This window comes from Mustela erminea, chromosome 7, assembly GCF_009829155.1.
Source record: "Mustela erminea isolate mMusErm1 chromosome 7, mMusErm1.Pri, whole genome shotgun sequence".
NCBI lineage: Eukaryota > Metazoa > Chordata > Mammalia > Carnivora > Mustelidae > Mustela > Mustela erminea.
This window is the reverse complement of record NC_045620.1, coordinates 30,117,630-30,135,655: the sequence shown is the minus strand read 5'-3', so window position 1 is coordinate 30,135,655 and position 18,026 is coordinate 30,117,630. Positions and strand designations below refer to the sequence as shown.

Below are 18,026 nucleotides of genomic sequence, written 5' to 3'. Positions count from 1 at the left end.
GCCACTCCTGGGCACCCGGCCTAGGACGGCCGCGTCCTCGGACTCCCACCCACAAACTCCCCTCAAGCCCCCCAGACCCAGGCCGACCGCCTCGGCGACCCGCAGTTCGCTTGCAGGCCGCAAGGTGGCGCCCGCGGGCCCCTCCGAGGCGAAGTCTCGGCCGGAGGCCGGGGCTCCCCGCCCCCTTCCAGCGGAGCCGGGTCTGGCACAACCTTTCCTTCCTCCTCCGGTCCCCGCCGGCTCCCTGCAGCGAGGTGCTGTTGGCCTCTGGGAGCACGGGGTCCGGTGGCCCACGTCCTCCCCTCCCACCCTGCCCTCGCCCAGGTTCTCCTTCCGGTGGACTCAATTTAGAGGCGAGGGTGCGGCTGCCTGCACGCGGGGCCCGGGCGGCCGGGGTAGGAAGGGTCGGTGAGGCGACGCGGGCTGGCGTCAGGTTGGTAAACACACAGGATGCTCAGAGCGGCCGCGGATGCCACCTGCCTCCAACCCCTCGATGCGACCTGGAGCTGCCGCCCGCCCCGCCCGCATGCCTCAGTCCCCAGAAGGGGGAGGGGGAGGCCTCCATTTTGCTCTCCAGGCTCCATCTGCAGCCCACCCCCCCCCACCTGCCGCAGGCGAGCACCCTCCAAAACCGCCCCGCTCCTATAATAAAGGAGGGGATTGCCTCAGGGGTCTCACACCTGACTGGTGACGACCCCTTTTTGAAAAGTTCCTGTGGGACCCCGTGTGTGACTGGGATGAAATGGTGGTGGTGAGGAGGTCCCCACTCCCCTCTGAAATCTCTTCACAGAACCCCAATCTCTGTGGGCCACCGCGTCTGAAAACCCGGCGTCTAGTTAGGCTGGAAGCTGATACAGGGAAAGCATACTTGGGACACAGCGCCTGCCCAGCCAGCTACATGAACTTCCTGGCTAGCCTCACACAGGGCCGTCTTGTCCTCACTACATTGCTATAGTCAAATAAGGCCCTGTGTGGATGTCACAGATTGACAATACTCGTAAGACCCTCAAGTGTGACAATCACCTGTAAGTTTCTGTAACTAAATTATAAGCAGAGGGCCTTTGGGGGAGGGTTCAGAAATGCACGGCGGGAAGTGGCAGGTGGGCAGTTTTCCTTTAAGAGGAACACAGAAAGAACCCCGAGTTCCCAATGTATCAGGGACCTTAAATTCAAGCAACACAGGGGTGGAAATAGGCAAGCAAGGGCCACCAGTACCTCTGATCTTCACAAAGAATCCCACAGTCCAATTCCTTCGGGAAAGAGCCAGAGAAGCCCTATACACAGAGAGGGGAGGAGTCCCCCTGTGGCCCTGCACATCAGCCCATTGAGCCAGTACACCACAGGGTCCAAACAGAAAGGGACAGAGAAAACCTCAGGCAGGAACACCTACTGTGTGCCAGGCCCTCAGCTAAACCCTGAACTGGACCTTCCAGTGCTCTGTGATCTCCGGCCAGGGTAGAGGAGGGGGTAAGAAGCCGCTTATTTTCTGTTGGCTTGTGGCATCTTTTCCTTTCAGGTGTTTTTTGTTTTTGTTTTTTTTTAATTTTATGAGAAAATGGCTTATTGAGGAAGAAGACTCACACTTAATTTCCACACACACACACCCCCCCTTGCCTGCCTGTTCTTCTCTTGCCTTTGGGAAATAAATAAATAAATAACATCCGCTCCTTGATCTGTATGCACAGGAGAAACAGAACACCCTGTACTTCTCAGGCAGATAAAGGAGAGAAGAAAAAGTGCTGGCTCAGCCAGGCAGGGAGGAGGAGGAGGGGTGGGGGAGGAGGGAGGCCCAGGGCAACAGACACTTGTCTTCTTGATCCTATTTCCATGGCAAAATGAGGGTGGGAGCCTGGAGCTCCCATGTCCCCAGACAGGCCAAGCCTGGTAGCTTTGAGAAATCAGGTCCAGGCATGGTGTGAGCATCCCATCTCATTCTGAATGCCCCACTGCCTGACCCCTGCTCTGGCCTGCCAGCCAACGCCTCCCCCTGCGGCCCAAAGCCAACACTGTCCTGACTGAACCCGCCCAAGAAGCCAGTCTGGAAAGAAGGCAGCAGCAGGGGAAGAAGAGAGGAACAGAGGGAAGAAAGGCCCTGTTCCTGTGGCAGGCTCCCCAAGAAAGAAGGATAAAGACGAGGAGGCCAGTGTGTGTCCACTTTCCCTCCCCACCATACCTTCTCTCAGCATGCCCGCCAGTTTCATTGCATCCCCCTCCAATTTACCCTCCAAGAAGTGCCTCCTAATCTCCAAATACCAGAAACATGCTTTAGTCCTGGGCTCCTCCAGAGCCCCTCTTGCAAATGTCCAGGACTGAGCTGGGGGCAGCTCCGTATCTCCCTGTGCTTCTGCATCATGGTTAACACCGCTGGACCGCTCCCCCGTCCCCAGGCTCAACACTGAATGTGTCCCTAAGGGAAGACTGCCCTTCTCCATCAGGTCAAGCCATGTCCAGCCCGCAGTCAGAATCACTGGCCTCTACCCTCTGTTTCCCGAGGTACTTCTTGCCTCCTCCCTCTGAACTGTACCCTTAGAGAATTGCTGGGCCTGCCTCAAGGATTGCAGGCCCAGGCCTCCCACTGACCAGGAACATAACCCTGAAACATAACATAACAATATTCACTGAGCACTAACCATGTACCAAGAATGGGTAAGGCCTCGACATGTCAGCCCTTTACCTGCTGAACCCAGCTGACCTTTCTAGCTTTAGTTCTCACTCAGACGCCACCAAACATACATATATACCCCAGCTTCGCTGAGGTCCTGGGATCCCCCGTGCTGCCCTGCTGAAGGCCTAGATGAGACACCCGGCCCACACACATGTCAGAGAAGCTGGCTCTGTCTTCTCTTAACAAGCACACCCTTGTGCAGGGCACTGGGGCTGGGGGGTTCCGTGCCTGGCTGAACCCACCCTCAAGGCCTGCTCTACTGATGTTTCCTGAAGCAACAGACACCCTGGAAATGGGAGTTCCTGGCACTAGTTGGGCTATGTGATCACCCCCCTCACCCCACCCCCATCATTCTTCTGTTCCCAAAGCATGGACATCTCACCCCAGCAAAAACTATGCTATGATTTGGTAATGAGGCTGCAGCCCCCCACCACTGAGCAGGGTGTGGCCCCAGGCTATGCAGGAGTGAACCGCAAGGAGGGTCAGTGGCCCAGCTCCGTGCAGGGCACCCCTTCCTCCTCAGGACTGGAGTCCACTTCTGCTCACCTAGCAATCAGCAGGTCACTTCCCTCCCCCCACAGTGGCCACTGCCACCGAGGGCCAGCATCCCAGGTGCCCCCACGCCCTTCCAAAGTCTCCCCTCATGAGAAACAAAAAAAAAATCTTACTCTCCTTGGCTCCCCTCTGAACACAAGCTACTCCCAAATGTGTCTGCCTCACTTTCCTTTTCTCAAGGTCACCTCATTATGAATGACCCATTTCCCAGAGGAGAAGAGAATGGCCGAGGCAGTTAGCGCACCTGGCTCACCTGACCTCACCGGTAAGAGTCCAGACACCATCAGCGGAAGCACTGCCAAGTGAGCCCACCGCTTCTAATCAGTTGCCTTCTCCATTCCTATATGGCCCATGTTTGTTCCTGCAGGGCTCTGGGGAGCCCCAGGACCCTCCCCTAACCAACCCTGGGGACTTTCGAGTCTCTCCTCCTAACAGATACTCAGGGGTGGCAGCCCTACCTCAGTTTCCCTGGAGGGCCCGACCCCTCTCTGCTTCAGGTTTCTAACAGAAGGGAGGGAGGGGGAGGGAAGCTGGGGGGGCTGGTCCAGGGGAATCTCTTCAGACTGCCTGACAGGTCTGGGAGGGATTTGGATTCTCCTGGGCCCCCCAGACAATGCAATTATTCTTCAAATGTAAAAAACGCCCAGAAATCCCAGACCAGCTGCTTTGCACAACGACCCAGACAAAGGGGCTCTGTCTGCAAGCGAGGCCCCTCCCACCCCTCAACCCCAGGGAGGGGCTGGGCCCAAACTCCTCCCAGCCAGACCCTCCCCAGCCCTCCTCACTCAGGCCAGGCAGCCAGGAAGTGAAAGAGGCAGGGTCAGGCCAGGCCAGCCACAGGGGCATGAAGGTGGGCAGTGAGACAGAGGAAGCATGGGGACAGGGCAGAGGCAGCCTGGGAGCCCAGTCTTTCCCTTATCAGGTGACCCTAGACTAGAGTCATCCCTTCTCCAGGTCCCACCTGGCCAATACCTCTGAACTTACCCCAGGAACACAGCATCTACCCCACCTCCTGGACATATTGGTTTAAGCCCCATCACTTGCTTAACTGCCTCATTTAGTCTTCCAGCTTTCCCATCTGTAAAATGGGCGTCAGTACCTCTGTGTGGTGGGACAGCTGGGAGGATTAAATGAGACAGCACAGGCAAGACGTGGCCCCCTGCCAGGGCTATCTCTGAGAGAGCACAGAGGGAGGAAGACCCCTGAAGAGCCCAGGACAGAAATGGGAGGCCTGGGAGCTTCTCCTGGGGCCCAGGGCTTCATCTCACTTATGGAAGAACCCCAGTTAGTGTCTGAGCTCAGACCCAAACCTCACCCTAGTATCAGATGAGACCTTGACCCTGATATCAATCAGAGTACACCACAGCCTGTGTTTCACTGACCCCCACCACCTCTGAGTCAGCCTACATTCTACCCAGCTCTGGAGGGTCGGGCATCAGAGACAATGGTCACCAGCTAACCCCAGGTTCATAAAAGGGGCAAGGGGTGGGAGCCTCATTCCACAGAGCCCACCCACCAGCAGTGTCCTCTGGCTCTCACAGACCAACATGAGTCAAGAGCTCCGGAGGCCCTATCTTCCTTCCTGGCCCTTAGACTTCTCTCCCAACACAATGCCTTTGTTACCCATCTCTCTTCCTCATGGCCAGATGTGTAAAGTCCCTGAAAGCACAGCTTTAAAAGTATTTGTAATCCTTTTCAGGGGAAGCAGGGAGCCTACACTGCATGGAGAGAGGCAGCCGCAGACCTGGTGTATAGGGGGACAAAGCCAATAGTGTGGCCCACACAGGTGATGGTGGGCAGGAGTGGGAGGCATTCCTAGAGAGGTAAGCACTATGGTCTGTTCTCCACTTCCCTGGAGGCTCTCCAAGACAGGATAGACCCAAGAGGATCATTCCAGGACCCCAGCTTATAGCTGCTTATAGAGACAGACCATGGAGATGACCCAGCCCAGGCTCAAAGCCTAGTTGGAGGTGGAGGAAGGGAAGCAAGGCTGGAAAGAAGCCAGAGAACGGGGAGAGTCCGTCTGATGGGCCTGAAGTTCAGCTGGTAGCCTCAGTGACCGTGCAGCCAGAGAGAAACGGAGGTAGAGATGGGCCAGGGCAGAACCCAGGACAGCCTTCCATCCCCCACAGCCACACTCAAACAGCTCTGGTCCACACTCCACCCTGGACATCCTACCCAAGCAAAAGTAAGTGGGTCACACTCTGACCGGAGAGCAGATCAGGGGCTGGTCAGGGCTGGCGTCTGAACCATCAGTGATGGGCCTTTCCAACTCCAGGCCAGCCTGCTTCAATCTCCTACCCACGCTCCCCAGAGCCTGTGCCTTGGGTTCCCATCTCTGTGCCTGACTGCACCACACAGCCTCTCTGGCCCGGCAGGCTGCCACCTTTCTGCAAGCAGGGCCCATGTTCTTGCCCTCAGATCCCAGAGCTTCCAGATGCAAGCAAACCCCAGGCCCCCTCGGCCCAAAGACAGGTCAGGGGGCTGAGATGATGACTGCCACTCCTGGATGCTCCTGGAGAAGATGAAATTCCCCCAGACAGCAACCTCTGCCCCAACCAGGGTGGCCCTGGGAAAGACTGTGAGCCCTTGAGCCTCAGTTTCCCCATCTGTAAAATGGAATAAGAAAATGGCAATAATCCCTATGAGCCAGCCTCCAGTGTCCCCCAGCAAAGTCCTAAGGGCACAGGTCTCACTGTGGCTCCCTCAGCAGCCCTTAGGATAAGATCCAATGGCCTGGATTTCCTCCCTCTGAGCAGGACCCCACACCCAAACTCTGAATCCTCCTCCAGGAAGTCATCAACCATACAAGTATAAGAGACCACAGAACCAATCACTGGCCTAGTGACCACACTGCTGTGGGACTGCTCTTGGTGACAGCAGACCAGACTGTGGGCACAAAAGAGCTGAAGGAGATGGCGCTTGCGGTGACTCACTCCTCTGGGAGGAAGTTCTCCTGAAAGGGTGAGCTTGAGAGAAAATTAGCCTCAAGCCCATGTTGCCAGCCCTGTTTTGAGGCAGCCAAGTCACTGGCCCTTGGGAAACCCCAGAAAGAGACACTTATATCCCTCCCTCCTCTCCTCTCCCCCGACTCTCTCTCTCTCTCTCTCTCACACACACACACACACACACACACACACACATATACAATCACAAAAATATACTTCCTTATGGTTCACTTGATGATCTAGCTTGATAAAGAGTCCCCTCCTTTGAGGGCATGCTAAAGCACCACGGCTTTCACACAGGCCCTCCCCGGGATCAGATCACTTGTTTTTTAACAACAGTGGTTTGAATCTTCACCACGAATGAGATGAGTGACCTAAGCCTCAGTACCTCCTCAATAGAGTGGGGCAGAAAGAATGCCTGCCTCACAGGGCTGAGTGCGACAATGCAAAATACTTAGCCCAGAGCCAGGCATGGAACAGCAATAGTTCTTATGTTTGTTTTCCTACAGGCCCAAGTGCATGCTAGTCAGGGTTGCGGGCGGTGGGGGACAGGGCAGGGGGATGGCCTGGGCCAGGAGACCATGTGGTGGGGATGGGGGGTGGCTACACCAGTAGAGAAGTCACAGACCTTCCTGCAAGATAACTGTAGAGCAAGACCTCCAGAGACGACCACCCCACCCCACAGAGATATCACCCCAGCCGACAACAGGGGAGGAACAGAGCATTAGGAGAGAAGGGCCACCCCACTTACTGGGGAGAGAAGGGCCACCCCACTTACTGGGGAGGCTTGAGCCTTCCAGGCTGGGAGGCCAAAAGCACAACAAAAGGGCAATCCATGTGGTCACCAGCCTCCAAGATGGCCCTCAGTGACCTTTGTCTCCTAGTACTTGGGCCCTAATGCAGTCTCCTCCCACGCTGACATGTGTGACTAAGAGGATGTCCTAGAGATGACAGAGCATGACTTCTGAAACTGGGTCAGAAAACACACTGTGGCTTCAACCTCACTCTCTCGGGCTGCTTACCAGAGGAGAAGCCGGTCACCACCTTAAGAGGCCACTCCAGAAATCCTACCGAGAGACCCGTGTTGCAACAGCCTGAGTCCTACCAATAGTCAACCCATCTTGCCAAGCTGTGAGTGAACCACCAGGAAGCAGATCCCCCAGCTCTGGTCAAGCCTTCCGGTGTGTGCAGCCCCAGCTGACATCTTGACTCAACCTGCCCAGAGACCCCAGCCAGGAACACCCACCGAGACTGCTCCCAAATGCCTGACCCACAGAAACTCTGAGGACAATACACAGCTGCTTTAAGCTACTGTAGTGTGGTGCCATTCGTTACACAGCAATCGGCAACTAACACAGTCAGCAATTCTGTCTCCCCAGTCACCCCCAAGGTAAAGACCACCCCCGCCAGGCAGACTCCCCATTCTCCTCAGGATCCCAGCTCCTTTTTTTTTCTCCCTGAAATTCAGGGCTGTGCTGGAACGAAAGACAGTCTGACCCAGGCCCTACAACCTACAAGCCCAGGAGACACAAACAGTCAGTAGGCTCACCTGGAGGTTTTTAGAAATGACCGACACCCCCCCGCCCCCGCATGCTCGCTCATTTAAATCAGACTCTTTGGGGTGGGACTGAACATTATAAGGGCTCTATATGAGGTTCACTTGGAGCCAAGACTGAGAATCACCGCTCTGGGGCAGACTCCCAGTGCAGACTCCAGGCCAGCCCGGAACATCCAGGATCCGCCCATGCAGGACAAGGAGGCAGAAAGAACAGCAAGGCCAAGCAAGGCCTGAGATCCTCTCCCTCCCCTAGTTGGGCTGAGGGTCTCCCTTTCCCTCCCCTCCCCTGCTTCCCTGCTATGCGGGCCCCAGGGCTCTTCTGCACCTCCCGCCAGACAAGTCCAACCTCTGCCCAGGAGGACTGCTCCCCTCAAGAAGATCCCACATGCAAGACAGGGTTTAGCTCTCAGGGATCCTCAGTGATCTCTATTTCCTCGCCTATCAGTGGTGATTGCCATCGTATCTGCTCTGATCTCTCACAGGTCCGAGGCTCCCCCTCAGATGTCTTCAGAGAGATCTATATGTTTTGCCTCTCCTGAGACACAGCAATGGGTTAAAGAGAGAAGGTAGGATAGGGCTGTGATAACAGCTGTGCCGGTGACGGCGGGAGAAGATGGGACAGGCACCTAGTGGGAGCAGGGAGAGGAGTCAGAGATTTCCAGAAGAGTCCTGAAAAAGGAGCTCCAGTGGGGGAAGGGCAAAGGCTCTAGTGGCACCGCTTCCAAGATAACTCTCAACAGCACTCTTCCCCCACTCTAGGACTCATCTGCCCGGCTCCAGGCCAGGGAGCCCCTGGCCCCACGTGGCTGCCCTCACATGACCTTCCTCTGCTGCCGCAGCGGCCCCCACCTGAGCTGCTCTGAAGGCCTGCAAGGCACCCCTCAGCTTCCCCAGGTGACTGAGCCTCATACATAAGCTTGTCGCTCCCCCAAACCCTGCCCCACAGCCCGGGGCACCCAGGAGAAGGGGCAGGATGGCCCTGGCTCCCCAGAGGGCTGCAACTTCTCTCAGACAGCACCCCAGCCCTCCAGAGAAAGGGGCAGGATGGTCACACTGTCCCTCAGCAACAACACAGGCACTGCAGACTCTGAGTAGAGCAGGGTGAAGAGTGGGGAGAAGTCTGGGTGAGCACAAGACCTGGCGGGGAGGGGTGCAGTGAGGAGGGCAGGATGTGTCAGCTGCCTCTTGAAGCCTGGCGGTATGTTCCAGGCCAAGGGTGTCACCAGTGGAGAAGCCACAGAGATGAACACCAACAAGATAAGAGAGAAAATGAGACCTGAGGGGAGAGGGGCAAAAATGGGGGCGGGAGGAAGCAGGGGACAGATTTTCACTCATTCACGCAAAAATATTTTGTCCTCACACCCATTAGGATGGCTACTACAAGGCTGGGTGAGGATGCGAAGAAAGGGGAGCCCTTGCGCACTGTTGGTAGAAATGTAAAATGGCAGAGTTGTCATGGGAGGCAGGGTGGAGGGGCTTTTTAAAAATTAAATACAGGGGCGCCTGGATGGCTCCGCCAGTTGAGTGGCAGACTGTCGGTGTTGGTCCTGAGACAGAGCCTGGCATCAGGCTCCAAGCTCAGTGCGCAGAGTCTGCTTGGGATCCTCTCCCTCTCTCTCTGCCCCTCCCCCCCATAAATAAATAAATAAATGTAAGATCTAAATCTGAAGTTCCCGTATGATCCAGCAATTCCACTCCTGGGTGTGTGTGTGTGTGAAAGAATTGAAAGCAGGGTCTTAAAGACATAGGTAGACAGCCACATCCGTAGAAGCATTATCCAAAATAGCCAGCTGGGAGCCAGCTAAGTGTCCATCGGTGGATGGAGCAATAGGATGTGGTCGGCATACCCAATGGAATATTATTCAGCCTTAAAAAAGATGGACATTCTGGCACCGCTACAACGTCATGCACCTTGAGGACATCACGCAAAGTGAAATAAGCCAGTCACAAAAGGACAATAACTGTGTGATCCCACTGCTATGAGGGACCAAGAGTGATGGAATCCATAGACACAGAAAGTAGAGTGGTGAGTGCGGGGGGCTGAGACGAGGGGGAGATGGGGAAGCTCATGTTTAATGGGAATAGTTCCAGTTTTGAAAGATGAAGGAAAGTTCTAGAGATGGATGGTGAGGAGGGAGTGCAGAAGTGAATGTCCTTAATACCACTGAACTGTATACTTAAAAATGGGTGAGATGGTAAATTTAATGTAATGTATCTTTTACCACAATAGAAACAGTAAGAACAAGTACAGAAACAAAAATGTTCCATGAGTGCTACTCTGTGGCAGGTAGCCAGGATCCAGCGACAGCCAGAAGCCTCCCCCACGAGCGCCCCACAGGGTCCAACGGGTCCGGGGTGACAAGTGCCACCACACAAAAGCAGGGTGAGGGGAGAGGCTGCTGCTCTGTGTGGGGAGGTCAGGGAAGTCTGGCCGACACGGTGACACTGGAACAGAGGAAGTGACAGGCAGGAGGGAAGCAGAGGATGAGAGTGCTGTGGTGACCCTCTGGGGACCGGCTGAATGACAGGATGTGGGGGTGGGGGTGAGGGCAGGATCAGGATGACTTGGGTGACAGACATGACACCGGCAAACCCTGACAAGTTCTGCGTGAACAGGCCATCCCCTCACCCTTCACCACAAGCGTGTGAGGAGGAGGAAGAGAACTGAGGCCAGAGAACTTGGTGCAGGATCCTTGAGCAGGAGGGCCCCCCTGGGGGGGGCTAGCTATCCCAGCTCCCTGCAGCCTCTGACCCGGGTGAGCCACCAGCACCCGGAGATCCACCCATTCTGTGGATGGCGTCCTCCAAGCCTGGGAGGCGGAGCTGGTGGACGAGGAGGAGGTGGCTGCTTCCCTGCAGGGCTTCTCCCCTCTCCCTGCCAGGAGCCGCAGCAGCCTCAGTTCTGGGGTGAAGGAGGACAGCCCAGTCAGCACTTTCCACTGACTCTTTTAAAACCACTGACAAGAACCGAGGCTGGGAGACAAATTCAGCCTGGGCACAGTTCCCCCCCCCTCCACCCCCCTACTCCCCCACTCCCGCCGCCGCCAGCAGGCCCCTCGTGACTGCACAAAGCCCGTCTGTGCTTGGCCTCCAAGCCCCGGGAGGAGGGAGGTCTCCTGCAAGCCCATCCTCTCTCCTGAGCCACAGGGTCCCCGTGCTGCCTGGCTGGGGACACCCTGCCCCCAAAGAGGCACCCCGCCCCAAGGGCAGAGCTGGGCTGCCCACAGTGTTTGTGGGGACCTGAAAGGCTTAGCAGGACTCTGTCCCCCTTCCTGCAGTAAACTCTTTCTGGGCAAAGCTCCTTCTCCTATGCCCCCACTCACCAGAGTTTATCACTGGGCAAAGGTGGCATGCAACGTCCCAAAATGAAGAAAAGAAAAGGAAAACAGCCTCAAAACACCCAGCCACCAGATACACTCCATAGCAAACTTGTATATAGGGGGCCCTTTGTGTGCCAGGTCCCATGCTGGGGGCTCGCCTCTCCGACCACTGAATCTTTTAATACAACATCCTGCTGCCCATTTTACAGATGAACAAAACAGGCTCAGAAAGGTTCCCAGATGGGAGGGAGGCCACCCGGATAGAGTGAGGGGCAGAGCAGGGTTTGACAACCCTGAGCTCATCTCTCTCTGCCCCCATGCTCGCTGGGTTCTCAGGCTCCCACTCAGCCTCCCAGGCAGCAGGCCTGAGGACTGCCCTCTGCTTGGCACATCTCCTGTCTTACCCTCCCCACAGACTGACACTGAACACATTGTGCCAGGCACTCGGGGGCTGGTAGGAGGCATCCCCCGGGCCTGGCTGCTCAGCCCAGCTGCACTGCCAAAACCTGGGGCTGCCACTGGGAGGCCACCTGCTGAGGGCTGGCTTAGGGTTTGCCAGGCAGGACGCTGGGCTGGGCCACAGCCCTTTGCCCTCAGTTTTGTCCTCTATAACCAAGAACAGAAATGGAGGTCTGATCGCTTTGCCTACACAAAAGAAAATTCTAAGAGCAACTCACTCTAACTTCCCTCTAAACAGTCACCTCCTTTCTCACTGGCCCAAGACATTCCCCCTCCTGGTAACTTCAGAGCAGTTTAGCTGTGCTGTCCTAACGAGTCCTAACACTGGATCACCCAATAAAACGCTTTCCATAAAGTTCAACCCTGAAGCAGAAACCCCCCACCCCCACCCCCAGGAAGAGCTGGAACTAGGTCTGGAAAGCCAATGGTATTCATTTCAAAATGCATATGTGGGCCCTGAGCCCATGATTTAATCCATAAAACACCTACAGAGTTAAGACGCTGGGCTTGGACAATAAACATATTCTTTATGTCCTTTTGTTGAGTTCAAAGACAGACTTAATAACTCACCAGCTTTTGAAATCAAGAAACGTCTGTTCTTATAAATTCTGTTATTATCGTTAGGACTACTTTTGCTGAGCGCATGTGAGGTACGGAGCCCAGCGCTGAACATTTCCTGAGGAATATATCAGCTGATGCTCGCATCAATATCCCCATTCCACAGAAGGGGAAAACTGAGGCTCAGAGAGCTTCCATAATCTGCCATCTAGCATAATGCACTCCAGAATTCACTTAGTAAGATCTTAACACTCTGGCTCTACTCTTTTGTAAGACCAAGGAATGAGTCAAGTTCATTGTCTTTTCTTGAGCTACCTTTTCAGATTTACTCAAAAGTTAACTGCACACATTGTGTATGATTTTTTTAATTTCCTAAAATAAAAGCGAGAGAGAGAGAGAGTAAAAGGGATCTCTGTGTTTAACATTTAAAAGCCTCATTTAAAAATCTTTCCTAAGGATGTCTGCGCATTGTTGATCCTGAGTGTCTCCTGCTTGAATCACCTTAAAATCTAGCGGACTTAAGGTCTCATTTTTTTGGCCAGTCCAAAAGAAGGACCTGCCAGCCCCTCCTCCCTGGGGTCTAGACTTTGGGCTGGCTTGGGCAGGAAGTCTGGTTGTGGGTAAGGAGGCATGGTTGCAGGTTTGGGGACAGGCTCTGGGGGGACTATGCAGGAAAGAAGGCGCATCAGACCAGATGTCCAAGAATCTGGCTGTGAGACCCAGTCATGCCATTTGCTGGCACTGCCTGTGTCTCCAACTGTGAAATGGGGTAACAGCTCATGCCCGGTGGGGCCGTGTGGCCAGGACAGGCACTATGGGTCTGCCAGGGCCTGGCATCAAGTTGACAGAGGGTGGATAGGTTCTTTCTTCTTTTTCCTAATAAATTACACATCATTTCCAAGTGCTTCTCCCCCTGGTCTTAAATCATACCTTCCTTAACATTCTCCCCACAAGAAGCAGCTAGAGGATAAAGGAATCTGGACAGAGCAGACAGGGTCCTCCACTCCCCCCAGAGCCGGGCCACGCCACTCTGGCCGAACCTAAATGCTTTTCTTCATCTTTCGTCCTCTCAGTCTCTGATGCAGAGAGAGCAGGACGGGCCCTGGTGCCCGCCTGTTTGAGGAGGAAGGAGCCAGGGCAGAGAAGGACAGGAGCCTGGCGCTGGGCTGGGTGAAGACGCTCACCGGGCATCCTCTGCCAGGGCCTCCGGAGCGCCTTCGTCACTGTCCACAGGTCCGCCCCCGCGCACCATTCCAGCAACTTCTCCTGGGTCACTGCTGGAGCCGCCACACCCCACATCCTCCACCTGAGCTGCCGAACAAAGAGCCCTCACACCTCAGAGGAAATGAGGTGTGGCAAGGGGTGAAGCAGGGTGGCCTCCCTGACCGTCCCACCCAGCCATGGGGCAGCAGAAAGGGAGAGGCAGGGAGCAGGAGCCCTGGGACTCGCCCCCTCCCCCTGCCGCACTGGCAACACCCTTTCCTGGAAGGCGACAAGGGGAGATTCTTAACCTTTTGGGAAAATGACTCAGAGCTCTGAGACTCTGAGCAGAAGGGTCATATAAGCAACCTGCTCCCTCCCCGTGCTCAGGGACACAGCTCTTCTGTGTGGAAGCCCAATGTGTGTACTTGAAGGGCCTGTCCACCATCCCACCATCCCTGCACACCCATGCCATGCTTCGCACTAAAGCATTGTTCTGATCAAACCACTACCTTGCTCAAAGACCTCTGATGGCTCCCCAAGGCAGGCCCCTGCCACCTTTCACCTGCGCTTGGCATCCCATCTCCTAAGTGCACTCAGGGAACCTTCTGACTCCTACACCCAGGCTAAGCTTGTGACATCTCAATCTGTCAGAATGTCCCCACCCTGCAGGCCACTCCTCTAAGCAGCAGGTCCGGGCTACCCTCACCATCCCTCTTCCTTCCCCTCTACAGAAGATGACTCCTTGGGTCTAACCAGGACCCCACTTTAAGCCTCACCGTGCTCTCTGCTGGCCTTTGTACCTCTTCATGTCCCTGACAACTGTCCCCTTCCCTGGGTCCCCACCAGAGACACTGCCTACAGCCATGTCAATCACACGGAGAGCAGCCAACCAGTATCTGAGTGTCACAATGGCCCTACAAGGGAAGTCACATCATCCACACAGTCCAAATGAAGAAACTGAGGCACACAGCAGTTTCATTTCTTGGCCAGAGATCACAACCCCACCCTCTGAGATGAAAGGCTGGGAGACCTTGTAGAACAAGGAGATGGCAGGGGAGGGGTGGTGAGAGACCATCCCAGAATCACAGAGACCCAGGCCTAGCTACCACAAGGGCTCTCCCAGGTGCCTTTCTCAGCCACCCGGTGCAGTGGAGCAGAGCTGTTGCCACAAGAAGGGAGGGCTGAGTCTGGGCCCAGATTCCCCTTCAGACCAACCCTCCCTCTGCAGTGCCCTTTTCTTCCACTTATGGTCCAAATAGTACCCACCCCACCAAGCCCACCTCCTCCAGGAAACTAGTGTCATCCTTCTTTCCCTACCTCGTACTTCCAGCCCCACCCATCACCCTTATTTGTGGTTTCTTGTGGAGCAGCATCTTTCCACAACAGCCCTTCTCACTGGGTGCTTTCCTGGTCAGTGGGACATATTATTAGGCAGTCTTCCCCAACAAAGATTTTCATGGTCAAATCAGTTTAGGAAATAACAAAAGATTTCTTTTTCTGCAGGACTTATCAGAACCTTTAATTCTCTTAAATGCATTCTGAATCTCCCACAGGCTGGAGGAACGAATTTCCCAGCTTCTACCCTTACCTGTCCCAGAACCCCTGGGGTTTCTCAGAACAGTCTTTAAGAAATGCTGCCCCCCCCCACAACCCCTACAGAACAGCCTGGCACAGCAGAGGGCAGATAGGCAGGGATCACAGGTGGGTATCCTTTTAGGACATATATGGGACATTTGACGAACTCAGCCCGAGAGTCCCTCTCGGTGCTGCCCTCAGTTTCTGTCCTTTCCACCTTCCTCTGGGTGAAGTGACTGCCTCCCCTCCTGCCAGCGTCTGGAAGGGACCTCATCTGACTGGGGCCCTCAGATACCACCCTCCTCCCACAGCACCAGGCCATGTAGGGCCCAGACAGCAAGCGGCCTGGGAAATCTCCAGAGCAAGCTGGACACTGTTTTTGGACAAACTGCTTATTTCTACTCCATCATTAGCCTTGAATTTTAATATTAAACCAAAATTAAAACACATGAAGCTGCTGTTCTGAGATGCCGTGCCCCACCCAGCAAACCCTGTAACCCTCTCCCCCCACCCTGCCCTACTTCCCCGGGAGGGAATGGACTCCTTCAATTTACAGAAAACTAGGGCCTCCGAGGGGAGCAGACACTTGCCTGTGGCTGCCCGGTCAGGGGCAGGGCAGAGAGAAGCATCCAGGCCTCCTCACTTCCAGGTACAGAGGTGGAGGGGAGGTCACCAGGTGGGATAAGACCCCAAAAGCAGCTCAGGTAACCATCAGTGCCAGCTGCCAGGACTCACGCAGGCCAAAGTGAGGTACAATGCACACCCTGGGGGTGACAGCTCAGAGGCTGGGATGACTTTGGGGACTTTTAGGAGAGGATGGCATGTCTGGGGCTGTTTCCCCAATCTTCTTGGACCCACCCTGGCTGGAGGAAGAGTGCTCACCCCAGATTGGCTACCCACAGGGCCAGGCTCAGCTGTCAGCAAAGATAAGGTCCCCTTTACGCAGGCCCTGTGTCACCCTGCCTTGGGGAAGTCGCCTGAGACACCCTCTCGTGGTCTTGAGAGTTCCTCACAGTCAGGTAACTGGGAAAATCAGGCCTATATTAACCGTCTGAGACCCAGACTCCGAGCACCTCCTCCCAGCAGAGTGGTCCGCGCATCCCACACCCTCTATGTACTCCCCTCCCTCAGCGCCCCCCTTCCGCCCCCCACACACACGTAGCTCCTATGCCTCCTACCACACAGTCCATGGGAGCCACGATGGGCCCCTTTACCTGTTCTTGGTCCTACCTGAGCTGTACCTGTCACTATACCTGCCTGCCTGAGCCCTGAGTCCCCAGTCTCAACCCTCCCCACACAAACACGGCCTGGATCGGCAGGTTTTCACCATCTGGGAGCATGTGCGAGATACAGAGGCTCAGGCCCCAGCCTAGACCCACTAAATCAGAGCCTACATTTTAACAAGATGCCCAGGTGATCTACGTGTTAGAGTTTGAGAAGCACTTTTATAGATCACTGGTCTGATCAAGTCATCGCACCTGAGGCCTATAACCTTCGATGGCTCCCCAGGGCCTCGGGAATCAAGTCTAGACTCAGCACCCAGTGAAGACCTTCCCTGACCTGGCTTCAACCCAGTTCTCCAAGCTTGACTCTCCCTTCACCTTGGGAATGCCATCTCCTCCTCTGTTGGCTAATGCTGCTCAGAACTTCAGGGCCCTCTAAGGCATCACCTCCTCCAGGAAGCAGGCTGAACTACAACTCCTTATATCACATCTGGCATGGCTCACTCATTTCCTGCAGAGTGGAGCTCTCATGTTCCCAATGGCTCTGAGCACCAGACAGGAGCATAGGTGCTGACCACAGGTAACAAGGTCCAGCTGAGGAGACATCCACCCTCAACTCCAGCCTGCCAGCCTCAGGCTCTGCCACCGTCTTCACCTCAACCCAGCAGACAAGGACTCAGTATGGACAAGTGTCCCTGCCCAAGAAGGGGCACTCCCAAGAACCATGGGCCTGGTGAGCTTCTGCCAGTGATGTGTTTACTCTGTGCCTCAATTTCCCAAAGTGAAAAGAATGCCACCAACTCTTCCTCCCTCTTTTCCTGGGGGTCTGGCAGGATTTGCAAAGATAGAGGAGCAGATCTCTGAATCTGGGGCTCAGAATTTGGAGCACAGACTCCATACCTATATGGTCAGCATCCCTTGTTCGGCTAGCCAGCCAGGCCCTGGGGAAGCCAAGTCACCTGCCCAGAGGCATCCTCATGACCAAACAGGAAAGCCTCGAAGGACAGGGCTGCCACACCCTCTACCTGCCTCCCTCCTTCCTGGCCCAGTTCCTGGGGCTGGCACTTCATGGGAAGTCCTTACTCCCTTATGCTGGGTCTACAAGAAGGCACTGAAGCATGTAACCTCGAGGAGTTCCCAGCTTCCACAACCTCTGGAGGGCAAGGATAAAGTTTCTCCCATTCCATTTTACAGACAGACAAAAAGAGGTAAGGACAGGATGAGTAGTGATGTGGATTAAGCTCTATTCAAGTATCATTTCTCTGTGCCCCCAGCTCTGCTCAAACCCAAGGCCATGTCTGAAGCTCCACCTGGCAACATTCTAGAAGTAATCCAAAGCAGGTTATCTGCAGAGCCCCTACCTGACCTCCTGAGTTCTCCAAAGGCAGATGATGAGGCCAATGGGCAATGCTAAACCCAGAGATGTGACATTCTTTTTTTTTTTAATTATTTTTATTAACACATAATGTATTATTTGCCCCAGGGGTACAGGTCTGTGAATCATCAGGCTTACACATTTCACAACACTCATCATAGCATATACTCTGCCCAGTGTCCATAACCCAACCACCCTCTCCCTACCCCCCCAACCCTCAACAACCCTCAGTTTGTGAGATTAAGAGTGAGAGGTGACATTCTAATGGCATCCCAAGCAGGGAGCTGATTTTTGTTTTGTTTTGTTTTGTTTTGTTTTTTAGGGAGCTGTTTTTGCACTTGACCTCCCCAGCACCCCAAAATCACAGTCTCCGTGACACCCAACTACTTGGCCTGGGCCTGGAGCCCCTCCTGGAAAAAATGGGGCATGAAGCAGAGAATCTCAGCTGCCCACTCTGAGTGAGGACCACTTCTACCTTAGAATGTATGACTACTTTCCTACCTGCCCCCCCTCAAGGCCAGGAACCTTTGGGAGTCAGAAAAAGCCCTTGTTTGTTAAGAAGCCTTCAGCTGGTACGGATCTGAGAG

General features: G+C 54.9%; 1 protein-coding gene across 5 annotated transcripts in view; it reads right to left on the bottom strand.

Annotated features, from left to right (window-relative positions):
* Positions 1-18,026, bottom strand: part of SMOX (spermine oxidase) — a 55,308-nt gene that overhangs the window by 33,258 nt on the left and 4,024 nt on the right. Inside the window, exon 1 of one of the 5 annotated variants that reach the window (XM_032351324.1) lies at positions 15,432-15,717. The exons of 1 other annotated variant lie outside the window; for it this stretch is intronic. The gene's annotated coding sequence lies outside the window, so the exon portion shown is untranslated. Of the gene's footprint in view, positions 1-15,431; positions 15,718-18,026 lie in introns of those variants that run through there. 3 more of the 5 variants (XM_032351322.1, XM_032351326.1, XM_032351325.1) reach the window with 3 other exon arrangements.